Genomic DNA, 27,976 nt, shown 5'->3' with positions numbered 1-27,976 from the left:
TTTGATTTTCATATTTTTAGACGTGTGTGGTTTTGACAATGATTTTTGCGAAGTTTGGCTTTTTTACAGCTGTCACTTGATTTATGCTCATATTGAATAGATTTAATCCCAATTTATTACTTAAATAATGGTCAGTTCGCACTACACGCAACGAAATAATGAATATTATGATGGAAAGTTTTAGTTTTATTCAAGATTGCCTGATTTTCACATTTTTAAACGTGTGCGGTTTTGAATGTGACAATGATTTTTGCGAAGTTAGGCTTTTTGACAGCTGTCACTTGACTATGCTCATATTAAATAGATTTATTCCCAATTTATTACTTCAATAATGGTCGGTTCGCACTACACGCAACGAAACAATCAATATTTTGATGGAAAGTTTTGGTTTTATTCAAAATTGCCTGATTTTCACATTTTTAGACGTATGTGGTTTTAAATGTGACAACGATTTTTGCAAAGTTAGGCTTTTTGACAGCTGTCACTTGATTTATGCTCATATTGAATAGATTTAATCCTGAAGAAAATTTACAAATCGTGTACATTTATTACTAAAATAATAGTTGGTTCGCACTACACGCAACGAAACAATCAAAATTTTGATGTAAAGTTTTGGTTTTATTCAAGATTGTTTGATTTTCATATTTTTAGACGTGTGTGGTTTTGACAATGATTTTTGCGAAGTTTGGCTTTTTTACAGCTGTCACTTGATTTATGCTCATATTGAATAGATTTAATCCCAATTTATTACTTAAATAATGGTCAGTTCGCACTACACGCAACGAAATAATGAATATTATGATGGAAAGTTTTAGTTTTATTCAAGATTGCCTGATTTTCACATTTTTAAACGTGTGCGGTTTTGAATGTGACAATGATTTTTGCGAAGTTAGGCTTTTTGACAGCTGTCACTTGATCAATGCTCATATTGAATAGATTTTATCCTAATTTATTACATAAATAATGGTTGACTCGCACTAAACGCAACGAAATAATCAATTTTTTGATGGAAAGTTTTGGTTTTATTCAAGATTGTCTGATTTTCACATTTTTAAACGTGTGCTGTTTTGAATGTAACAATGATTTTTGCGAAGTTAGGCTTTTTGACAGCTGTCACTTGACTATGCTCATATTGAATAGATTTATTCCCAATTTATTACTTAAATAATGTTCGGTTCGCACTACATGCAACGAAACAATCAATATTTTGATGGAAAGTTTTGGTTTTATTCAAGATTGCCTGATTTTCACATTTTTAAACGTGTGTGGTTTTGAATGTGACAATGATTTTTGTGAAGTTAGACTTTTTGACAGCTGTCACTCGATCTATGCTCATATTGAATATATTAAATCCTAATGAATTACTTAAATAAAGGTCTGCTCGCACTACACGCAACGAAACAATCAATATTTTGATGGAAAGTTTTGGTGAGCGCATCATCTTACGTCGTGGTACAGTGGTGTGGCATCGATTAACACCTTGAATCTTTGAGTCTTATAAAACTTGTTGTTTCTCATATAATGTACGTCCTGCTTCCAAAACTGTCTTATCTCTTTTAAACGAGAATAAAACTAGACTAGAGTCATTCAGTAAAAATTGTACAAAGATTTTGTCATGTTCTAACAATTAAGTCACAATTATAAAATGAAAGTCAATATGCCGCTTAAACTTTAATGGGTTCTTTATTATACGATGGTCAAACTCCAACTAACTCATAACAATATTATACTAGAGCTATTTATAGCTCTACAGTTCGGCCATCCTATCATTTGATCATGTCCTCAGGATCAACAGCATCGTCACCATTGGCGCCATGGTCTTCATCGTCGTTATCGGTGTTCTCGAATGGGTCTTCCGGTAGTTCTCACCATCGCTTCATCGCTGATTGCGTTGCATTCCAGGAATGTCCCCAACAACAAACCTATCGTTCAGGAGCACCTTGGTAACAATGTATGGACCCCGAAAAACTGGCTCAAGCTTCCGTGATGTACCCGTGGCAACTGTTTCATTTTCAATTAATATTAAATCATTTCCCTCATATTGGGATGGTTTACGGTGCTTCTGGTCAAATGACTTCTTTTGGACATGCTGATTTCGAATGATGTTCTGAAGTGCGGACTCCCTTCGTTCATCTACTTCTTCCTTTTCAGACATTTATTTTCTTCCCAGCTCCAACAATAGTTTATTGCCCAGAATGTTTTTCGGAGTGTAGGAAAACAATAGTTCGTGTGGACTTGTCCTAGTAGTAGAGTTCTTGGTTGTTTTTAGACCCCATTGAATCAATCACAAGTGGCTGGCCCAGTCTTTACCTCTTTCGCTGGAATGGATGCACTTAAGTGAGGAGAGAATCGTGCGGTTGCAGCGTTCCACCCGGCCATTTGCTCTTGGTGTCCTCACGGCATTTTTCACGTGCTGGATATTGTTCTCGTCGCAATACTGCTCAAATAATTTGGCAATGAAAGCTGTTACTCTGTTGGTTATGATCATGCGAGGGACGTTACTTCAGCCAAAACATTTAGGACGCCCCGAGTGTTTGTAGTTTTCACTGCTCGAAGTGGTGAATACTTTGTGAAGTTGTCACAAGCACGTACCTGGTACCTCCCTTTCCAACAGGGAAAGGTCCGAGGTGATCCAGATGAACCGTGGAACTCGTTCCGGGGAGGCAGTTCCACCTTTAAGTTTGGCGTATGCACAGTCGATGCAGGACTTCATATACGACCTTGTGTATCCCCTCATCAGAAAAATGACCTACGTCAGCGTGCAAGAGCTTCAACACTTTCCATCGAACTGCCTATGGAACTGCCCATCTCTCCTCCCCTTTAACTAATCGGAACCAACGACATCCTTTTACTCAATAATACCTTTTTTAGGTTTGCCTTTTCCGGTGTCATCTCTCCAGGCTGCAGTACGATTATAATGGACCGTAACTTAAGATCTTGCCACTGCATTGTGGCTAGCCAGTCGTCCTCGCCTATGTTGACATTCAGCACAAACAATGATGCTTCTTCTGGGGGCTGTTCGTCCTCATTCGGTTGTCGACTTAGAGCATCCACGTATGCCGCTTCAGTACCTGGCTAATAGACGGTTTCGAATGAGAAGCTTAAGCCACCATCGACCCACTCGCTTGTTGCTTGTTGCTACAATGGATGGCGTCGAAATCTTTTACGACTTTAAAATGCTTACCCAAGAGATATACTCTGAAGCGCTCTAGACTCTCCACTATGGCGAGCATTTCCAGTTTATAGAAGTGTAACTTCTTTTCATTGGAAGTCAGTTTTCGACTGAAAAAGATCACTGGCCGAAAGCCCTTCTTTTTGTATCAGAATGCCGGCAAGCCCTAACTACGAAGTATCGGTGTGGACTTCATGATCACATTTCGGGCTGTAAAGAGCTAAAACTGGAGGATTTTTTAAAAACTAAAGTTAAAATGATGGAATGGCTACTTTAACTTTTAGCAAATTTGCTAAATCCATATGACATCTGTACAATTATTCATAAAAGAGTAGTGGAGGAATTTTCCCAGTCAATAGTTTCGAATTCCAATTCATAGGTTTGTTTATTTTCACGAACTGCCACTATTTAGACATGTTTGGATGCTAGTTTTGTAAGAAAAGTGAGTTAGCAATTTTGAAAATGAAGGAATAATCCTTGCTCAGTTCATTGTATGAGCAAATGTATACTTTTTTGATATTTGTTGAGTAAATGGGCCTTTTTATGTTTTAATCATTATTTGGAATTTTCTCAGTTCAATTGAAACTAGCCATTAATTTCAATGTCAAGACGTTTTTCAAAGCCCATTCAAATTTCTTTCAGAAAATGTCACAATCGCGATTTAAATATCACAGAGTATTATTTCATTAAGCCCTAATTAAAATCAGTCTTATGCACCCATCTACAATCGTTTAGTATTTGTCCAAAGTTATTCTAAGCCGAATTTAAAAGTTGATTGCCTCAGCTTTCCTTACGCGAAGCACGAATTTTTACACTTGTTTCTTTTTTTAGTTTGATAGATATGTGCTAATCAATAATGTTCATCTCAACTTAAGGGTGTGGGAACATTTGTTTCTATTATTTAATCATTTTCAAAGATGCACTTTCTCCTAGTTCTTCCATGTTTTTTGGTTCGTTATGCCCGATTTGATTTTTCGGAGATTTTATTATATTTATAGGGATCTAGGAAAAGCTATGCTGTCTCTTCTAATCTTCAAATGCCAAAGAAACTTTGCAAATACTCAAACGCGCAACTACTCCTTCTCCTGAGCATAATGACCACACAACATAATCTTTTTATTTTTACGTCGGCTGCCGTACTATCAATTCAAATAGGGACACAGTGGACCAAAAAATAAATGTCAAAAAATGGTTCTAAGACCGAAAAATATACAGTTGTTTCTGATCTAAGGTGGCAGTTATAGATATCATTAGTTGTTATCATTCAAAATTTTGTTTTGAGATTTAAAGACGAATAAGGGTCCAGTTATAGCTATCATTGAAATCGATCCTGGAAATTTTTTGAATCGATAGTTGACTATGTTTCCCTTCGATTCGATCGGAAATCAAAAAAGTGTAATTGTGCATATGTGTATCTCTAAAAATGTATTTTTCTATTTTCCGGACGGACATTCATTTTCCTGAACAGCTGATATTTTTATGTTCTAAAGTGAAACGAATCGTTCCACTGATTTGTGTTCCAATTTCACGCCATTCTACTGAAAGATTTCTGTCAGTAAACGTTTTTCAGTGGATTTCAATCAGGAAATTTCTTTCAATGACAGAATCTTTTAATAAAAGCTATAAACGACCTGTCAAGAAAATTCCAGTACATCCATCTGCATTTATTCAAAGTTTAATTTGTTATTTTGTTTTTGGTTTCGGATACATTTCTGACATATTGAAGTAAGTGAAATGTGAACCACTTTTGAATGAAAGTAATGATTAGTAAAGAAAAATACTTTATACAACAAAGACATTTTCTTTTAGTTTATTCTCATTTTTTTAATAATGACATCGTTCTAATGAACTGACTGACTATTGATTTCACCACTGAAAGCGTTTCATTTTCTGTATATTCCCATCTATCAGTTTTACTTTCAATAATCAACTCTAAGACATAGCTCATAGCTATCAAAAAAATCCGTCAGTAAAAATTGTGACAGGAGCAATCTGAAATGTTTTACTGAGGAGCGTTTATAGCTGTAAGTAATTTATGTCATCAAATTTAAAGTTATTATATTAATAACCAGGAATTTAGCTGTTGATTTCATGAGTAATTTTTGTACTGATGTCATCGGAATAGAACAAAATTGGAACACCATCAGTAAAATAAAATAGAATTTTGCTGGTATTTTGCAGTCAGCTGTTTATTTAAAATAAAATTCATAATTAAAGTTCTTAAAAAGTATTTTTTAATTAAATTTAGTTTGAGATGCATTTTTTCTTTTTGAAAAAAATACTTAGGATAAAATTTCATCATATTGCATTTATTTTTGTCTAAGAACTAAGCTGACGATAGCACTCTTAGCTTTACATATTCGTTTCAAGACTCACAACCCTGCTCTTCGGATGTGGAACTGCAACGGGAAAATATGATTAGCTCATAAAATTCCGACCTACACAGCATTGTACAATGGGGAATAAAAAGTCGTGTGGAATTTAATGCTTCGAAAACGCAATGCTGTCTTGCATCGTTAAACCGAGGTAAACCCTCTTTGCCACTATCTATGAGTGGCACTTGTATCAACGAAACGGAAAATCTTGACATCCTAGGAATGTGCATCAGCAACCACCTTTTGTGGAGCGATCACATACGCGATGTTGCCAAACATGCAGCAAGATGTCTAGGTTTTTTGAGATGTTCGTTGCAAGAAATTTTTCTCTCCGTCTGATCTAACTACAATCTACAAAACCTATTTACGTCCGAAACTTGAATATAACTCTCATCTCTGGGCTGGTGCTCCAGTAACTTATTAAGCCTCTTGGACAGTATTCAAAAAAGAGCTTTTAAAATGATTGGTGACATTAACATCATCTATTCGTTTACATCACTCGAACATCGACGCAAGGTTTCTTGCCGTTATTTTAACGGACTATACTCTATAAAAATAGAAAGTTGCATTCCTCCCCTTAAGCAATTTAACCGTAATACCCGTTCTTCTAGGAATGCCCATCAGTTTACCCTTGAGACCAACTTCGGCCGTACTATGAAGTACAGAGATTCATTTTTTAGTCGTACTACGGGAATGTGGAACGACTTGCAACGCTCTATCTTTTCCTGTCGTTGCAATGTTCAGAAATGTAAAATCTCTTTTCCTACACTGTGTCTTTGGAATATTAACGGTATACAAAACCCTTTTAGAGTTCGCTAATTATAAAAAAAATGTTCAAAAAATGTAAAGCAAACATTTTACTGACGGATTTTGCTGATAGACATAATTTATTTATTTATAATTCGTAAAGAATTCTTCATATATAAATAAAATCTTAAAACTTAAACTAGACTGTTGTAGGATATTAATAAATTAATAATAATTATCATTTGGTGAATAAATACAAGAGTGACATTTATTATAGTTTTCAATTAATTTAGTTAAGGGGCTATGTACACCATAGTTTGATCTGCTAAAATTAGTATTCAATGGTTTCTGGAGTCCTATACTTGAACGACTAAAACTTAAGTTTAAACTAAACACCTAAGTCAGAAATTACGTATACTCTTCTTAAAGGCCAAGAATCGAACATGTAACTAAAAACGATTGTAACTTTTTTACGTGTAAAATTCATGGTTTTACATTTTCCAACATTTAAAACAAGACGATTATTACTTCACCATTCCCTGTATAATGTTGAGTCTTCTTGCAAGAGAAGAACAGTCAGATCTAGAGTTAATCTTTTCAAAAAGGTGACTACCCCGGGGGACACCAGAATTCACAACAAATGAACTTGAACATTCATTACGAAATCTAACCTTTAACGTCTATCTTGCAAATATGAGGAGATCCAGTTTATGAAACTGTCGTTAAAACCTTGCCGTGATAGTTTTAAAAGTGATGTTTTATGTTTTATGTATTTGTCAAAGGCTTTGCTGAAATCAGTAAAGATAAAATCTACTTGTTTACGTTTTTCAAAAACGTCTAAAAAAAAGGACGAAAAGTGAAACACAGATAATTGAACTACAGTGAAAAGAAAGGACGCTACATACAATTGACGGGGAGAGTACGATAACTTAGGCGACAAAGTTTAATGATGGATTTGTATAGAACAGTTAAAAACAAGCATTTTTTACTATGGGAGGGGGTCTATCTCCCCCCGTTTGACCTAACCACCTAAACGGGGGTAGATAGACGCCCCCTTTTATAGTAAAAAATGCTTATATTTTAACTGTTTCATTCAAATCCGTCATTAAACTTTGTCGCCTAAGTTATAGTACTCCTGCCCAATTGACAATAACGATAGGTTTCACAGATAGTTAAGCAATAGGTCGTAAGTTCATTATTTGATTTTAAGGACCTTTCTTGTGGACTGGTATTATGAAGGAGTTCTTCCAGATAAAAGGAAACAGCGAAATCGGCGCCTAACCTCAAATGCTTCGTTCCAATTAGGACACTTGTGTCCAAGAGGAGAAATTTTCATTCAAAGCTTTAAATGGCCTGTAAGAAAAACTTTCCAATGATTTGGTTTCTATGATGAAAACCAACGATTATTAGTGGCTCCTTTGCCTATGTATAAGCGGATCGCTTCGCACGACCCCGTCTGTAGCACTGGACACCTTGCTCTACCTTACACCTCTTGACATATTTAGCAAACAAATAGCTGCAAGCTCTGCTATTCGCCTCAATGCTTCGTCGCAGTGGACTAACAACAACATTGGCCACTCCGTAATTCTAAGGTACTTAGAATCAATTTCAAAGCACACAGACTACACCATCCCCCAACTACAATTCGACAGGAATTTCCAGATTTCTATACCTACCAGATCTTTTTGGGAGGATAGGACATTCTTAGAGGATGAGTCCATCTACTTTTACATAGATGGCTCAAAAACCAAAGAAGGGGTTGGTGGTGGTGTGTAGGCACCAGGTGGACCAACATCACCACGCGCAAGCCACAAAAAACATCTGGCCAACACTGGATTTAAAACGTTCAAGGTGCTTGCTCTCTCTAAGCAGATCGCATATAAGCTCGATAATAGGTGTCATAACCGGACACTGTCTAATAGGAAAGCACGCCACGAGACTAGGCGTATTCTCACATGTCTTTTGCAGAAGCTGCTCTAGCTCGAAAACGCAAGAATTACCTAGGAGAATTCTTCTTTAACGATCTAAACGATCTAAATCATATCAGTATAATCAGCCTCTCACGTTTCGTAAGGGACTCTAACTGGTTACATTGAGCTTAGGAGGAAGCCTCAAGATTCCTGTGGTATCACAATGGGCCATTAAACTGGCCTAAGTGTCTCCGTTTCCATCTTGGACAGCCACTATAACCTTACCTAACCTAAGTGGCTCCTTATGGAGTCTAAATATTCAAACCTTAGTTTCGGTAACGAAAAGTCGCCCTTGGGTAATTTCCTGCATTCATTTTGAAATTCTTAAAATTTTTAATCTTTTGTTTTATTTTTATATTTTTACCCACGATAAATAAATCGAAAAAAAAAGTTATGTATAATTTTAAGGAGTAAATATAGAAATAGTTATGGCAACCCTACTTGCATTATCCCCGATATTTATGTGTATTGGTTTCAGTGGAATCAATAACCATACACACTATACATATACTTATCCAAACACACACAAACACAATCAAATGAATCCACGACCTGAATAAGGCTACACTAACCATTTATCGCATGAAAAGCAAAAACAAAAAAAAAACAAAAATTAAACTAAAAAAGAATATTCTCCTTTTTCTTCGTACAACACGTACACATGTGCATCATCATCACATTCGCTATGGTAACACAAGCAAGCACAAGCAACAGTTATACAAGGGCGCGGGGGTGAGTATGAAAATGAGAATCGAATGCGCCGCGCCGCGCCGCTCAACTCAACTCAAGACGCAACGACGATAGGCAGAACAGAAGAAGGCAAAGGCAATGGCAAAGGCAACCCGCAACCACATCAACTCACAGCACCAGCACAGTCAGTCAGTCAGCCAGAGATACATAGTCCAACATTACACTAGTCCAAAATACCGCAGCGCGCACCGATAGATAGTTTTTAGTCTTTTGGGTTTTTATAACTTCGTGTCCCAGCGAATCACTAAGTTCAATTCAGTTTCAGTTTCGTGGTTGTCCGCCGCTGGTGCGGTGGTTTTTTTTTATAATTTGGTTTTATTTCCGTTCGTTGTTTTTGGGTTTTCTTCGATTTGTATGCCTTTTATATTTATACACAAATTTTGTTTATAAGTTAACTCTTGATTCTTTTTTTATTTAAAATAAAATTTAAACAAAAAAATATATAAAATAATATTGAAAACATAAGTCTCAAAAAAACCACCCTAATTGTTTGTGTGCTTAAAAATAAAAGTGTATCGAAATAAAAATAATCTTCGCTCGAATTATTAAGAGATAAAAAAGAAAAGATACTTTCGTTGGTATCTTAAAGATGCATTAATCATCAAAAGTGAAGTGGAGAGGTTTAACATACTTACACACAACAAATCAAGAATAATAATATTATTTTAGAAAATTTACAACAAAAAAAGTATACCTATCTTATGTTTGAAAATAATAAATCAAAAGTGGACAAGTGAAACAATCAAAACAACCCCAAAACGACCATCAACAACCCCTTGAGGGACCTTGATCTCATAATAAACACAGTTTTGGACTATTTTTACAAAAGAAAATTCTTTAAGCTCACAGGATTATATTTTTTATACACTTCCTCGAGACTTTTTATTAAAACACTCGTTATTTACAACAACACTTGGAAGCTTGGAAAACTAATCAACGCGAGAGAGAGAGCTGACAAAACAAATCAAAATAACGGATTACACTCAAGAAAATTGCATTTGATTCTAACAGGTAAGCAAAAATTCATATTTCAAATTTTTTTATTGAAGTCTTAATAAATTTGAACTTAAGAACGAAGGGATTAAGGAAAGTGTGCACTGTGCCATACCACCAACCATGTAGTTACAACATTCTTAAAGTAGGTGTATAGGAGGTGAAGAGGTTATAGATAGGTACCTACATATGATTGGACTTTATGAAATTATGTAAACCATAACATGTAGTCAACAAATTAAATTAAAAAATATCCTTCAACCAATCTGATTTTTCATACAACGTACGTATACGTATGTCATTTGTATACGTATGTCATTTAGCCTTTCATAAGTCTCCTCCCTGCCTTTACCGTTGTTGTTCCTCTTTTTAAATATATTTTTACAATACAATAGTGTAAGTATTTGTAACTGTCCTCCTCTCTGAATTGGGGTTAAATCACCGTTCGTTGGATGGAAGAAGGGTATAATAAAAAGAACAGAATATAATATGCCACGGGCGCATTTACTACATTTATTTTTTTGGTGTCATCATCATCACCATTCAGTTCGGTTTTTATTATTTTGTTTGTTTTGTATTTTTGTTTCTTCTTTATTTTTTTCTACCTTCCTATACAATGAATTTCCTTGTACCGTTAATATTCTCAATATTCCGTTATTTTAGTTTGAAAGTTTTCTTTTTCTTCCGTCTTTGCACTCGTTGATTTCTCATCATCATCATCATCATCACCTCACCGCACCATCATCATTATCAACAATCCATTCATAGAGAGCTGACAGTTGTGACAAACGTCAAGTGAAAGATAGGGATAGTGATAGTGATAATGTATAGTTTAGGTATCATTTGTTGCTGTTGTTGTTTTTGATCGTATTATATTTTAGTATATTTGTACATTAACATAATTTATTTATTTATTTGTGAGAGAAGAGGATATAGAAATTAGAAACAAGAAAAGAGAGAAAGAGAAATAGAGAGGAGAGAAAGCTTTTGATAAAAATCAAAACGTGTAACTATAGCTATCGCTCGCTAGTGTTGTTAATGTGTATGAGTGAGTGATAGTGTTCAAAGCTTTTCATTCAATCAAAAAATAGTGTTATGTTGTGTGTTTAATTTGAAATAGTGTTGCCAATGTTTCATTTTTTTATTTGTTCGTGTTTAAATGCAACAGGTGTCTTTAATAATATATACGTATAGATAGTTTGCAACAGGTAGAGAGCAAAAGTTACATAGGTATTTTGAAAACCAAATTTTTGTTGAGATGTGATTTAAATGATAGATTCAGTTGATTAATAAAATATAAAATTAGAAAAAAAATTAAAAATAAATAGGTACTATCATTCAATGATATCTTTCTAAGGGTATGTTTCACATCTATCTTTCTCATAAATGTATCTGGTAGGTAAAATTACTTGGTAGTTATTTCAGTTTTCAAGTGTTGAAAAGGTCTTAACAAATGTGAATTGGTAAAAAAATGGAAAATCGGTTTCTGTAATAAGAGGCTGGATGCGACCCACACTGATAACTTCCCATGACGTCTGTCCATTTGTCGTGCTTAAAAGTTTGTATTTTTTCGTGTTGGGTTTAAAAAGTTGTTAGTTGAATTATTCTTACAAATTTTAAAATTAGTAACAATATTTTAGTTTGAAAATCTAGTTTTGTTAAATAGATTATTAGTGGAAAACAAATTTTTGCCAATAAATAGATGAATGAAATTAATTTTAGAGATGTCAAGAACCGAACATCAATTTTTACCAAATTTGCTGTCAAACTGTCAATTTTAAAATTATTATAAAATTATTCTGAATGTTTAAAACAATATTTCTTATAAGTTAAAATTAGTTCGAAGACATAATCTCAAATTTGTGAAAAGATATTTGAATCGAAAATCAATTTTTACCAACTTTTATAAATTTTTCTGTTCAGCTTTTTATTTTTTTTGTAAAAAAACTCAATTAGATTTTTCTCAAAATTGTTCTGAACGTTAAAAAAAATATGTATTTCTTATAAGATAAAATTAGCTCGAAACCATAATCTCAAATGTTTGAAAAGATATTTGAGTCCAAGTTCAATTTTTACCAACTTTGAGTATTGTTTTTTTTAGGTTTTTATTTTTTATAAAAAATACTGTCAATTCGATTTTTCTCAAAATTTTACCAGACGTTAAAAACGTTATTTTTCGTTGCACAATATTGTTTTGGAGATAAAATAATTGAAGGTGACACATTTTTTTTTTTTAATTTTTTTGATTTTAGGTTGGCATCGTTCTTAAGACATTTTTTCCATGATTTCTTAGCCCTGACCCCTAGCTCATTGATATTTTCAGTTTTGTCTTCCAAACCATCCCTTTGATATCTACACACAGATTCTCTATTATGTAGATTTAGGTCGAGAAGCAGGCCGCTCCATAAGGTCATTGTTCTAATCTCGAAATAATTACATTGGTTTTCTATTTCTTTTTGTTTGTGTCCCTATTTTATTCGAATAACCATATTTGAGTGAAATCTCACTATCTGCGTAACGACTCTTTATGTTTTGTAGTTTTGATGCTAATCCATAATATTCTAGAGCCAAGGTATACTTAATAGTCCCTACTTAATAGTTACAAAATCTAAAAAGTGAAAAGAAAAATAAGTACACAAAATACTAAAGACATTTTTAAAGTTGTAAAAATGGCTTTGATTTGTATTTTACAAGTCTGAGGAAAAACTTAATTCATCTCAATAAATACTTTATCTTATCTATAAAAAAAATACTCCTAATTCAATATTCTTACAATATACAGAGCTTGAAAGGTCGTTTTTAAAACTAGTAAAATGTTAAAATGTTTTGATTTTCAATCCAGCTTAGGTATTTGACAATCTATTTGTCAAAATTTATCATCTTTAGCAACTCTTTCAACGTACTTTCGAATTAGAATAAAAGAAATGTAGTATTCTTGTCGTGATGGAGGTCTTGGATTCAATACCTGACTGTGCCCCTTTTGAGAAATGTTCAAGTCTTCCAAGCGTATTTCTTGTCCCTGACAAAATTTCTCGCGCACCTGAATGGTTAAGAGATTGGGAGATGTAAGTCACTAGGCCCTAGTTCTTTACTGGATGTTTCGCCAACTTATTTATTTAATGAAAATTTGTTTTTAAAGAGAAGTGGAATAATGTCCTTGGAAATTCATATGTTGTACAACTCCTAATGGCCCAACTATAATAGACTTCACCGAAAGTAAGCTAATGTCAAAACCGAACGAAAAGTTATCAGAAGTTATCGTCAAAACAAAAAGTAACCATAATGGATTCAAGTAACTTAAGCAAATTTGACATTTAAAAGGCTCTTGCGTAATTGCGCGAAAGTTAGCGAAATTTAACGAAACTGAGCAGAACATCTATTATGGTTAGTGACATATAAGGCTGCGTATTGGTTCGTTCCCTTAAGCTGGCTTAAGCTCGGTTAAGTCTATTATAGTTGGGCCTTAAAAAGTGGTTATCCAGAGCCCTTAAGAGCATCTTTATGAAACTTATCTACCTACAGTCGTGGTTATACAATTAGGCCATCAATATATAGCAAAAGATTTCGTTAAAAATGAAGAAACTTAACACAATGATAAATTAATTTATTTATGCAAAATATACATATAGTAACTAGAAGTTCAGATTATATTTTATTTTAAAAAAAAAATCTTTGAAAAATGTAAATAAGCCATCTGCAATGAAGTACGTTTATAAATAAGTAACTCTATTGAGGGCAACTTTTTTACCTTCTGTGCTGCTAGCATTTAGTTGAATATCCTTTTTGGTTTATTACTTCTGCACATCTTTTTTTCCATTGTACCTAAAAGCAATGAACACTGGGCACTGGGCAGGAGTTATTTTTAACCAATCTTCTTTAACAATGTTCCAAAGAGAAGCGTTTTCTAGCCGCAAATACTTTTGTTATGATACTTTGAGCAGGCTATCCAGGACTTGGACTAAATTTGATTCAAACCAGGATTTAACGACCATATGCTTCGGGTCGTTATCCTGTTTAAATATCCAGGCTTACGGTAAATTGTCAGCCCTATTTAAATGACTGTTCAAAATGTCCTTGTACATTTCTCCTGTCATATTTCCATGAATTTGTACCAATGGACCAACTCCTGATGGTGTAAAACATCCCCAAATCATCACAGAAAACTCTCCATGTTTTACAGTTTTTTTTCTGTATTTCGGGTCCAATTCTTTCAATGGAGGACGCCTCACATACTGTCTCCCGTCGCTGCCAAAAACTTTGAGCTTGAATTCGTCGCTCCACACGTCCAAATTCCAAAAATTTGGACTTTTACAAAGGTAATCTTTATAGGAAACCTCATTATTCGAGCAATATTTTTTTTTGACAGGTTGGACTTACGTCTAGCGATTCGTCCATTAAAATGTTGTTCTTGAAGTCACCATCGTATGGTTCTTGCTGATAATTGTACATCATAGTTCTCCTCTATTTGGGCTCTTAATTGAACGGATGTTAAAAATGGATCCACTTTAGAAAGCCTAACTATAATGTTCTGTCCTCAGCCGAAGTCGTTTTTCGTGGCGTTCCTAAAACTTGTTTGTACTTTTTGAAGCATTTGACAATAATTTTTCTTTCACATGAAGAGAGGTTTTATTTTTTCCCATAACTATTATCAATTAAATATTTGAATTTTTATTAATACATTTCCTTAATAATAAAACAGTTTTAATACATTTTAATAAAATATCAACATGGAATAATATAAAAGTACCTGTTTCAAATGTAATGGCTTAATATTGTGACCACCTGCACTGCGACTTAACAACAAATAAAGCGCTTTGTTTAAAAGCAAAACATCTTTGAACCTTAAATGACATACCGTTTTCATATTGAGATAATGTTAGTTGTTAACCGTTAAAAAAAAAACCGACACAAAGTGATACAGGAAAGCTTTATTGAAGAGAATAGGGTACATTCGGTTTTATGGCAAACAAATTCTAGCTATTTTTTCTCAATTTTTGAATACTTTAGCAGGTACCTGGTTAAATGTATCTGAATATCTATGTGGACATTGACATCTAATAACCGACATTTTGGATTATTGTTATGAGATAACTGTTAAAGCTAGCATTATGAATATCTTAAGTTGGAAGTACCTACAGGGAGGTATCACCATCTACCTGTCCGCAGTTCCCCAAAGTCCAAACGAATGATAATTACTTTAGCTCCAAAAAAGAAAAAGAAGACAATTTACATCTCGAGAAATTGTGTCGCACTCATCGTCATCATCATGTGTAAATATCGAGATCGAGACAAAATAAAAAGAGAGTGACATCTTTCGTTCTGTCATCCCTACTTCTCTATTTTTCTCTTCTTTTTCTTCACATTTGTTCGTTTTTTTTTTTGTGTGTTTTGTTGTTTTAGCGATATCACTGCTGTGCTCTGTGGTTCGTTTATTCTTCGTTTTTGGTTGTAAGACACATGGTTTGAGAGGGAGAGAAGGGAAGGGAAAGGAAAAGGAATACAAAAAGAAAGAAACATAATTTTGTTGAAAAAGTGGAACAATATATTAAAAGGTCACTGACCAAATTATGTTAAAAATGAATAAAAATGAATAAAACAAAAAGAAATCCCTACCTATACCTACAAATATGTATGTTGAAGGTAGAAAGGTAGGTAGATAAGAGCTAAACAAAAAAAAGAGAAAGAAGACAAAATAAATAATAAGTTGGACATTGGCCACACTAATTTGAGCGAAATGAACTTTTGCCCTTTTTACGTGTCGCTTATTTTTTTTTATTTTTGTAATACACACGAACAAACAAAAATGAAAAGGATTTATTTCTGGACACACACATACATTCATACAACTCCATCAGTTTTAAGTTCTTCCTCTTCGTCCATAATTTAATTAACACAAGTTTGTTTCCTGTACAGCGAGTGTATCTACCTAGCTACCTAACTATGTATTTAAGTCACCTTCGTGGCAAGGAAACGGGTGAAGGAAATTCTTTTTGTAGGTACATACATGCATATGTATGTATATGCAACCCCTTTCTATGTGCATCTATCTATAGTTTTCTATTCATATGTATATTATAGATAAATATCTATCTATAATATGGTTGCCTTAAGCTCATTTTCCATTCATGTTGTTGTTGTTTTTTGTTGGACTTTTTAATCCTATAAAAGAGGATTTTACACACGACACCAAGGAGACGGCAAACGGACCCAACAGGCTAGAAAAATAAAAAAAGGCAAACCCCATCATTTTTATGAAAATGTATCCCCATCAGAGAAAATAACGAGACGACAAAACTGACACTAGAACAAGACTAGAAAATCCATGCTTGTATAGGTATACCATCTATATTTTCTATTCCCTATACAGGGTGTACCATATAGTCCTCGTCACAAAAGACAACCATGGAAAACTGTGGAACTTATGAAGTCCATTTCTGGCTTCGCTTCCTTTTTAAAGTTATAACGGTTTTTATGATTTTTAGAATTCTTTTTTGTTATAGAAGTAAAAATCCAAAAAAATGGCTTTTATGATAAATGAAATTGCCTGTTCTTCATTTCGATCGATTTCGAATACTTCGAAATTGCTTCGAACTGTCAGAACTGAAGGATCATCCATTTTTATTTTGTTTCTGAAGTAAAATTTTTGCTGTTTTGAAGATCATTGGCATTTTTGATTGAAAAACGGAAGCAAAATTCAAGAGAAAAAAAAAGAAGACCAATTTCGAGAGACAAATCAAATATATTGGATTTACCTGACACAACGTAAGTGTGTGAAAATTTTGTAGAATTGTGCTGATAAATAAAGTAAATTCTTGATTTCCTCTTTTAAGCTTTCAATATAATTTTAGATTAAGAAAAGACGCTTTTTATATGTTTTAATGCCTTCATCGATTCCTTCAATTCAAAAACTTGCTACAACCCTCTGGTTCCCAACAGAAGGAAGCTATTTATTCACAGAAATAAAAAATGTGATTTGAATGTGTTCAAAAAATGGAACAAACAGAAATATAGAACATCCATTTGCATGTTCGAAAATCCAATTCACAATAACGAAGTGTGGAACACCCAAAATTGACTTTCGCAAAGTGTATTCACAAAAAGTGAAATGCAAAACATGGACTTAAGTGTTAATTATTCTTGTTAAGGCTAAATGAAACAATAAAGAATCAGTTGAAATTTGGATCCTTATTTAAAGCGGCCTATAGACACCAAGCTTGTGTTCACACTTGTGTCAATGTGCAGGAAAGTGTGCTATATGTGAGCTTTAGCAGACACCGATTTGCGTTGTCAAAAACGGAGCGAGTAAAATCAAAAGTTTTTGATTTTTCAGTGTCGGTGTCTCAATTGGTGTAATGTGAATAGGGATGCATGCGCACATTTTAGGCATGTGCGCATATTTTGACTTTTCTTTCACGTGAGCTTTATTTCTATTCGCAGACAGCGACAAATCGTAAATTTATAATTACCCTTTTCAACAAACAAAGCAAAAGTGGTATAAATTTGAGGTTAAGTTAAGCGCGAACAATCTATTCGTTGCAGTGTGGATGGTATTGGAACGCGAATAGAGTTTGACAGTTCGTAGCAACCAAACGGCAATTCGTTACTACCAAATTGTTTTTACAAAATTGTCTTGTTTTAGAGAAAAAAATGCAAATTTTATTATCCTAACATAAGTATCAATTGGTTTCTTATAATTTAAAAAAAATGTGTAAAATCACGTTTGTTCGTCCATTCGTTTATTCGTTGTTCGCTCTCACGTGCAAGGCACTTTACCATTCAGTTGCATCTGAATCGTTGTTGAGTGCGTTGCGTGGCGAGGTGTTTCCATAAAAGCTTCAAACTTCAACGTCACTCATTCTGATCTTTCCTCATCGAAATCTCATTTACAACTCTAATGTGTGTACGATTTGGTATGTCATTTGTGTGTGAAATGCCACCCAGGTGTCAGTACACTTGTGTGCACACAAGTGTGATTTCTATGGGCCGCTTAAGAAAAAACTCCAAAAAAACGAGAAAATATCACCTACCTAACCTTACAAATCCCTTTAGCTGTCTTCTATCGTGAGGACTATAGGACACCCTGTATTGTAATTTCCGTTTTCTGCTTCGAAAAGATATGATTGTATGTGTGAGTTACATGCATACTAACTGTTTGGTAAGACGTGAGAAGAGGGGAGTTGGTTGTAGGATAACATAATTATCTCCTCTAGAACAATACACAACAGAGCAAAAGGCTTTTATTTGTTTTTATCCCTCTTACAGTTTTATTGTATTGTATTTACGCAATAACTATAAATTATACGCAAGAGAAAGAAATTTAATTGAAATTATATAAAATAAAAACGTGGATCGGATAACGGCATATGGCAACTAACTAAAAAAAGCTAAAAGGAAAAGCCAAATAAAAAGAGAAAAGCTCATGATCGCACTCTTGATCGGTTAGCTAGCATGCATAGTATAGGTATAGGTAGGTGGGGGTGTGTTGCAGAGGAAATGTGTAAGAGCTTTGAGGATAGCATTAGGTATGTGGTTCTTGACATATATTCCTCAGTCGGAAATCACCAAAAAGAATGACAAAGAAACAATAGACAAATAAAAGCAGAAGGTTTTTCCTGTTAAAGAAATTCTTCAGTGCGAAGAAATTTACAAATATTGATGACTTGAAAATCTTATGAAAAATATTTCAAAATTAAGTTTACAATATTCTATCTCCTTCGTAATTGTTAGTATGCATTTACAGCTGTGGTAAAAAAATAGAACCAAATTTCGTTGCAAATATCAAGACAAATTTTGAATATGCAAAAGTTTTATATTAAGTGAAAATAAATCATCTCAAAAACAATTTAAACCAATTTTTAAACATCAAATTTAACTTCTTCAACAAACAAATAATAAGCCCTAATGGTTAGGTTAGGTTAAAGTGGCTGTCCATAATGGAAAACGGACACACTTAGGCATGAATCTTGAGGCTTTCTCCTAAGCCATCATAAAAATCCAAAATATTTATCTCTGATTTTATTTTTTTGGGTATTCCACAAAGTTAATACAGGGTCCGGCAAAAAGATCTCTGATATTTTAAAAGTGAACGCCTTAAAGTTTGTGCTATGGCTCCATCTTGTTGGAATCAGACTTCTTTGTGGTTCCTAGTAAACTGATTTAAGTTTGGTTGGAGGAAGGTCTTAATCATGTTACAGTAGCGATCCGCATTAACTGCAACTTTTTGCCCGTTTTCTTCGAAAAAATACGGAAATACGGATAAATTCCTCTACGATAAATAAGCGATGCTCACCGTGCTATTATGATTACTAAAAACGGCACCATTTTATCTATAAATAGCTTTAAATATAAACGTCTAAAAATACGGGAGTTTTTTTTGCCGGACCCTGTATTTTGTTTCATAGCTTTTGTTCGATATTACTGCCTGCACAATGTCTTGTCATTGAATTAACTAAACTTTGACACCTTTCCGAGACTCCTTTTTTTACGTCGGCCCACAGATGGAATTTAGAGGTCAAGCAATTGCGCTGACCATTCCATCACATTAATTGAATAATTTCCAAACCATTTCTCCACCTTTTTACTGGTGTGTTTCCTCTGTGTACGGGAGCATCAATCAAATCAAATGGGGTGGCGCAACAGTCCGTTGTGAACCAGGGCCTAGTGACTTACAACTCTCAACCATTCCTGTGTGCGAGTAATGTTGTCAGAAATGGAGGGGACCTACAATTTTATGCCGAATCCGAACGGCTAGTTTGAGAAAGCACTTTTTCATGACAAGAATTACTCTTGAAGGAATTGTCAATTCCTCGCAAGAGGCAGTACCCGCGAAAATTATTTTTTTTTAAATTAAGGTGGCACAGGCAGGGATTGAACCCAAGACCCCTTGCATGACAGTCCAACGCACTAACCATCATGCCACGGGTACTACGGGTACGGGAGCATACATTTTGCAAAATATTCGCTGTTAAAATCAGTCCACCTCCATCACAGTAGGTAAAAGAAGCCAACACTATTATGCTTGAAATTAAGAGCTTAACCAGTTTTTTTTTGTGTATTTGGGGTTATATTCGTGTTATGGAGGGCTTCATACGTAGGAATGAGATCCTTTACCTTCTCATCCCTTGCGCCATGTCTCTGCTGACGTGTTCAACAATACTGTTTTGCAGTTAATGACAGCGTTCTTGCGTGTTTTACGGTTAATAGGACTTTTCTGGGACTAAAATCCTCTCCTCAATCTTTGACAAAGGGTTTCAACGCAAGCTTTAATATTTAGGTCTTTTTTCAGCACAGTTGCCCGACTTTGTTGACTTTGACATTTGACATTTCCTTTGAAAAACTGAACATTTTGTGTTTTAAATGAAGAAACTTAAGTAACAAATCATACTACTTTACCTTTTGATGCACAAAATGTTTTTTTCTTAAAGCGGCCCATAGACACCAATGGTTTCGAATAAATGAAGAAACTTATTAAAAAGTTACGAATCTTAACATTTTTCTAAACCTTAACTTCAAATATGATACAAAAAAAAAGTGTTTTCCTAAAGCGACCTATGGACACAACACTTGTGTCGACGTGCAGAAATGTGGGCTGGAGCAGACTTCGATTTTCGATATCAATCAAACAGCGAGTAAAATCAAAAGTTTTTGAATTTTCTGTGTCAGTTTCTCGATCTGTGTGATGTGTATGGGGTGAAGATGCACATGCGCCTTTATTATATTGAGTTGCGTCTAAATCGTTGTTGCGCCATCGCAAGTTGTTTCAACACAAACTTCAAACTTAACGTCACTTATTCTGATCTTTACTCTTGAAGATCTCTTTCACAATTAATGTGTGTTCGACAAGTCCGATTAGTGCTTTTACTGCAGTAACAAAGTTTTTCTTTTCCAAGAAGCATAATAAAAAGAAGAATTGACAAATCCTTCAAGAGTAATCCTTGTCATGAAAAGTGTTTTCTCAAATTGGCCGTTCGGATTCGGCATATAAGTTGTAGGTCCCTTCCATCTCTGACAACATTACTCGCACACAGGAATGGTTGAAAGTTGTAAGTCACTAGGCACTGGTTCTTCATGGACTGTTGCGCCACCCACTTTATTTATTTTTCTTATGGTAAAAAAGAACCCTTTACATTCTTCAAGACTTCAAACAATAACAAAATACTCTAGATATTTGTATTGATAGAAATTTCCAAGATTTGCACACCTTGTTCAGAAGTTGATCTATTCATTGGGTCCGTTCGCCTTCCCCTCCTAAAACAGTCCAATTTTACGAAAAAATACGAAATTTAACCAAATCCTGTTCTCGTACTCAAAAATTTCGTAGTTTTTCGTAAAAGAGAGCGCTCAACAACCTACGAATTTTAGCCCAAGAAATTTCTTTAAACTGATTTGTGAAAAGTGTCAAATTTGATAGAAATTCAAAAAAATTACTCCCTTTTCCTGTCAGTTATAAAATTTAAAAACAAATTTCCAAAAAACAGCAACAAAACAGTAATATTGTGGGAAAAATGTATTGTTTTCCTGTTCGTTTACTTTTTTGAAGTTTTTTTCTTTGTGAGAGAACTTTACCGCACCTCTTTAAAATATCTCTTTTTACGAATTTTAGTGCAGAAAGTACTCGAACGGAACTATGATGAAATGGCAAACCAAACAGAGCATAAATCAAGTGACAACTGTCAAAATGACAAATTTCAAAAAAAGTATTGCCAGATTAAAAAACACGTCTCTTAAAATAAACACCCATCGTGAGATGTTGTCAATTGCTCTTTCTCTTCTGTTCTTCTGCCTTGTTTTAATGTCTTCTGTTGTGGTTGTTGTACGTACCCGTGGCATGATGGTTAGTGCGTTGGACTGTCATGCAAGGGGTCTTGGGTTCAATCCCTGCCTGTGCCACCTTAATTTAAAAAAAAAAATAATTTTCACGGGTACTACCTCTTGCGAGGAATTGACAATTCCTTTAAGAGTAATTCTTGTCATGAAAAAGTGCTTTCTCAAATTAGCCGTTCGGATTCGGCATAAAATTGTAGGTCCCCTCCATTCCTGACAACATTACTCGCACACAGGAATGGTTGAGAGTTGTAAGTCACTAGGCCCTGGTTCACAACGGACTGTTGCGCCACCCCATTTGATTTGATTTGGTTGTGGTTGTTGTATCACCTGTTAGTCTAATCATCTAAGGTACAGTGTTTCAACTCCGTTAAGTGTTACGTAACGTTATGCAGTCAAATAGAATTTTGTGTGAGGATATATGTATTTTGAGAAAAGCTCTTTAATTTTTTTTTAAAAGTTTCATTTATACCAATGCTCTCCTATTATTATATGAAGCCTAGATTTTTACAAAATAATTTAAAATATGATCTCATTTAACTGACAGATCTGGCGTCCTCGTCTTTATCTCAAACAAACTTATCTATGTGTAGATTCCTCCCTACTTTCTTACAAAAGCGATAGGGATGAAACATAATGCATGATAAAATGTTTCAAGATAATTATTTTACATATGTGCAGTGTCCAGCACACAATCCGCCCATAGTTTTTTATTTTATCAATCCCTACACACACTATCCGGACAACAACAAAAGCGCCTTCTCTAATTTGTATATATGTATTTTAAGTACATACATATATGTATGTATGTATATATTTTCATTTCTAATTCAACGTTTTCTATTACAAATTCCTCTTCTGGCATCCCCTTCACTCTATTTGCCGCCACCACTGCACCACCGCCACCGACCGCCAGCCTAGCCTAGCCTAGCCTCCCCTATCCTGTTCGCTCTATCAGTCAAGCATAAAAGTAAATTCGAAAAGAGGATGCGAATTATATTGAACACACTCATACACATACAAGACCTACAAAAAAGATACACACACAAATTATACACTGACATCACAGGGAGAAAGCAGTGATTTTTCCTGTGCCCATATAGACAGACATTTACTCTATGTAGGTACGTACAACGATCCCCTTTAGTGCGCAGTAGTTTTGTACTTGGACATGGATACTTGCTCTTGGATACATCAGCTCTAAACTCACAGCTACTGCCCCTGACGACCGACGACGACCAGTATAGCCATCGTGATACCAGACAAAAAGAGACGCCCTGTTTGTTATGTTTCCTCTTTTGTTTGAGAGAAAAAAAGGGGTCGTATAATTCGATCGGAACGATCATAATCGGGAGAAAAGGAAAATCAAAAAAGAAAAATGCAGTTTGTGGTATCATCCACATGATGGTGTCGGTGTCGGTGTGGCAGAGCCCACACCCTTTTTCTCTTTAGTGGAGTTTTTCAGAACTAATTAGTTTTGCCATCAATCAGCATTTTTCTATACAAAGTTTACATTATGCAAGTTCCTCCATTAGGTTTATGAGACGCGCTAAAGAGCCGATATCCATTTATGAACGCCAAGACGGCCAACCTGTTGATTCATACACAGAATAATCTTCTCTGTTGAGGCTTCCGCATCGCATTGGCCGGTAGTTACAATTTTCCCCACAAATGCTCAATTTTTTAAGCAAATCTAAATTCATGAGAGTTCAACGTCAAAAATTAGGGTTTTAAAATAAAAATGGCTGTAAAATTTGACAGATCTGTCAAACCTATCAATCTATTTTGTATCCTACTTCCTATTTACAGTAAGAAATTTAAAAAAACAAAAACGTATACCTATGTGCTTATGTGCTGTTAATTGCATTTTATAGCTTCTTCCATAGACCTATAGATATGGATGAACTTAAAGCTACTTAGAAAGGTGTATGCAGGTACCTTCTATGTGTGTTTTTCTTTTTGAAAACACCTGAGAATAATTAAAGAAATTCCTACCTAAAGGTAGGTAACTACTAAAATGTTAAATTTTGTCATATTGAAAAGAAACAGCCGCGTGTTTAATTTTTCAAATTCAACGTCACTTTAATAGATAGGTAAGTATCTATGTACCTATCTAACCTATAGAGAAGGAAAACAATATATAGGTAGGTAGAAAAAGCACACGGAAAAGGCAGGGAGACCTCAATGTGGAGACAATTTTACAGTTTTCCCTTTGTAAGGTATTCACAGCATGCAGCCAGCATACATACCTATCCCCACACCACTGTTGGGGGCCCCACCTCTAGCCGCATGAACCTCAATATGCTGTGTTTTTCTTCTGCATTTTTGTTGTTGTTGTTGTTGTTGTTGTTTGCCTGTTCTTCTTTTCTATGTCATTTCATCTAGTTGCCTTCGTGATATAAAAAAAAAATCTCCACTCCATAATCCATGGGTAAATATATTTCATTTTTGGTGTACCTAATCGCCTTTGCCTTTTTTCTTCTTCCCTGGCACCACCATATCGCTATCGCCGCAACGGATGACGACGACGACGGCGAAGGCGACGATGACGCTCCACTTGCATGTACGTCGTCGCGTCGTGTCGCGTCGCTTCGCGTTGTGTCGTTTGGTCGTTAAGTCGGTCGGTCTTATTCGTATTGTCGATTGTCGTCCACGCGATTCATCCATCCATCCATTCCTCCCTCCTTTGTCATCCTATCGTCGGTTGGTCGGTCGGTCGGTTGGTTGGTCGGACTGCTATCATGATCATTTTCCCCACACACCACGCATACATACTTGACTAAGTGTGCCCATTTTCCATGCCATATAGGAGTGTTTGTGTTTGTGTGTGCGTGTTTGAATTTCGATATACCCCCATGCCCCATCCCCATCCATAATATGAATGTCCCGTGATGAGAAGAAAAATAAAATTCCTTTACCACGTAGGCAGCAGCGACAGCAGCGGCAGCGGTAGTGGAGTGGCAGCATAGTCAAACCATCCAACGATCGATGAAATTATAGAGTAGGTGAACGTGTAAAGGAGGAGGCACAAGGCACACACAGTAAAAAAAAAAAAAATAAAAAGAAGACAACACAAAAATGATCGTTAGTTGGATTATTGGAGTTTTGTGTTGTACGACGAAGGGGAGAAGTAGGGGAAAATAATATGAAGTCAACACGCAATAGGGCAAGGCAAACAAGCAAGGCACGACTCACTTCAGTGAATCTCTACAAAAAAACATTCTTCGTGCTTTAATGTAGGTAGTTAATATACATATGTATGTATGTATGTATAGTAGTAAGGTACATTTGTGTACCTGTATAATTTTGTATAATAAATGTAAATAGGTAGGTATACCGCCCAAAGTCTACACTCGATGACTTTTGAGAGTGGAGCCTGAAAATGTCCAAATGGATATTTCAACGAAACGAATGATCATAAAACCAAAGCAATATAGGAATACAGGTGCAAAAAGAGTAGGGGAGAAGAGAATACACATAAAGAATGAGTAATTTTATTGAAGAGAATTTTTATAGGTAGGTTGTGCTTGGTATACAAAATATTCTCATTCTCACAATTCTATGGAAATGAATATTAACAGATTCAGAGGATTCACGGAAGGAGAAAATATACATACACAAATGAAGGTTTCCCCTTTTTAAGGTCCTGCCAGGCAAAGGTTTTTAGGTCTATCCAAAAAAAAACTGAGAATATTAAATATTTTTCTAAGTTTTAACCTCAATTGAGGATAAATCTTAATATTTCATAAAGTTATGGAAATTCCTTTGATACCAATTTTATTGTCTCACTTACATGACTAAGTAAGAATGAAACAACAAATCAGTCGAAAAATGACAGCCAATACGTAGGTATCTATTGATAACTAACAGAAGATGAAGGGTTCGAATTCGAGAGTTTAAGCTTCTTCAGGGCCGGATTTAGAGGTCCAGAGGCCTCGGGCTTTGTTGCCGGAGGCCCCCACGACCCAAATTATTTTCAATAAATAATTTATTGTGAAACCAAGTAAATTCCTTTAGTATTAAACAAACACATATCAATACAAACAAAAAAAAAAGTTTTAGGGTCAACGAACGGAACCTTTCGAGCTTTTTTCGTCAAAAAATCATTTGATTTCGTTGAAATCCAATTCTCGGTTTGAAGCCTATTTTTTATAATTTTCATTTTTGAAAATGAGCGCTCTCCAGGGCAATCTCGAGGTTTGGGAATGTAGATCTGAAATTTTGATTTTCGATAATTTGGTAGTAAAATAGTTCCGGCGATTGATCTGTTCCATTGTCCATTTCCTTTTTGTAGGAGTCAATCAGAGACACAAATTGAACGAACTCATTACCAAGACTAGGCTCTTAATCAACCGAATACACTTTCACCAATGCATCTGTTCCAGCGTGCAAATTTTAAGCATCTATCTACTCGATGTAAATCAGGAATCCAAATCTCGAACGTACAACTTCATAGGCATGCAATCTTTTAGTAATAGAAACGGATAGCTGGTCAATCACTGGGATGAAAGCGGTTTTATTGTATTTTTCCTTCGGTGATAGATTTGCGTCTTGTGCTTTCCGTAATCGAGCGGATTCAAACTCACATTTCTCGTTCTGGTGCGAATGCGTGATTGTACATATTCATCAATATGGGATATTTTTTGGCTGCTTCCTTGTATTTATCAAAATCATTTCGTTTGGATTCCACGAATGATTTCAATGATTCTAGTGCAGGCATTGCCTATTCAAGAATCATTTTTGAGTCTTGCAACACCTTATTTGTAGCCTTAAATCGCTCCAAGTTATCGTTGCAAACAAAGCGGTTTCGAGACCACTCATCTTTTGTAGAAGGTGCGTTGCTTCATTCCTCTTTTTGCTCTTTATTGAAAGATATGCTGATTAGACCTTCTATTTCCGAATAGCCGTAGACTAAGGCTTTGGTAGCTTTAGCGCGACAAGAGTAACGAGACTTAAAACAGTCCGCTTTTCTTCTCCTATAATTTCTCAATCAGAATTCAATGCCGCTCTGTGATAAACGTTTACAAATTCTGCATGTACATATAAGAAAAAAAAAATGTTCGAGACACGGAAACCACTGAGGGGTACTCCCTCAAGATGGAAAATGAATTAAAATGCATCCATTTGAGATTTTGATATTTCACTGATTGCCTGATTGGAGTGAACAAATATAAATCAATGATTTCTTTTATTTAAGATTAATGTAATAAAATAATAATGTATGTATGATACCAAAGGAAAAGATGTTTATTAGTTGGAATTTGAATTTTCAAAGCCTCTATTGTTTGGGCCCCCGTTTGTGGATGACCTCCCCTAAATCCGGCTCTGAGCTTCTTGATAAACCTTTTTAAAAATGTTAACATTTACACCAATAACTGATGTGTATACATCTTGCATAGCATAGTTTGACGAATTTGTCACATTTTCTATTCTGTTTATGCAAACAAAGTTCTCAAAACCGATCGTCTATTGCATCTTCAATGGGCTCTATTTGAGTTATCTCTTTACAAAGGTTTCTGTGTAAAACATCTACTTCTATCATCTTGAAAAGTGGTCCAGCAACTTTAAAACTAAAAGAACTACATACATAGATACCTAGTTTAGGGATTATAGGTCAAACTTGTGTAAAGCCATAAATGAACTCTTGTTGTTAAATGACAAAGTATCGACATCTTGTTTTTTATTTTTCCAAGTTTTTCATCAATTCATGTTAAAGTAAAATATTTAGATTTTATTAATTACCGTTACATGGCAACATCAAAGTTGATCGTCCTAATTTTACTTTAGTAGAGCTTTTGTTCTCTTTTTCTCTCTCTCTCAATTCACCCCAAAAAGAGCTTACTTTCTCCATATACTCCATCCAACACACACACATACAAATCAAATACAAATTTCTATAGTCAATTATTGGTTTGTATTTGTCTGAGATAAAATATAATTTCGAATCCGGTTTTACAATAGTATTAGTTTTGGGGATATTCTACCCGCTAAATAGAGAATACTAATAGAAGAAGGGAAACATGGTAAGCAGGCTTGCCAGATTGCATTGTATGTATATCGTAAAAAGTAAAGGCTATAAGTGCTTCTTTTCTATATATTTGATTATTTTATATCATTTTAAGAATTAAGGTGTTCATTTCTGTTCC

The 27,976-nt window shown here is 34.8% G+C and overlaps 1 protein-coding gene across 1 annotated transcript in view; it reads left to right on the top strand.

The window, feature by feature from the left end:
* Positions 1-9,088: 9,088 nt before the first annotated feature.
* The window catches only part of LOC129943337 (protein tramtrack, beta isoform), a 44,103-nt gene continuing 25,215 nt past the window's right edge, over positions 9,089-27,976 (top strand). Inside the window, exon 1 of the mRNA XM_056052686.1 lies at positions 9,089-10,025. The gene's annotated coding sequence lies outside the window, so the exon portion shown is untranslated. The remainder of the gene's footprint in view (positions 10,026-27,976) is intronic.

This window comes from Eupeodes corollae, chromosome 1 (genome assembly GCF_945859685.1).
Source record: "Eupeodes corollae chromosome 1, idEupCoro1.1, whole genome shotgun sequence".
Taxonomy (NCBI): Eukaryota; Metazoa; Arthropoda; class Insecta; order Diptera; family Syrphidae; genus Eupeodes; species Eupeodes corollae.
This window is presented reverse-complemented; position numbering and strand designations above follow the sequence as displayed.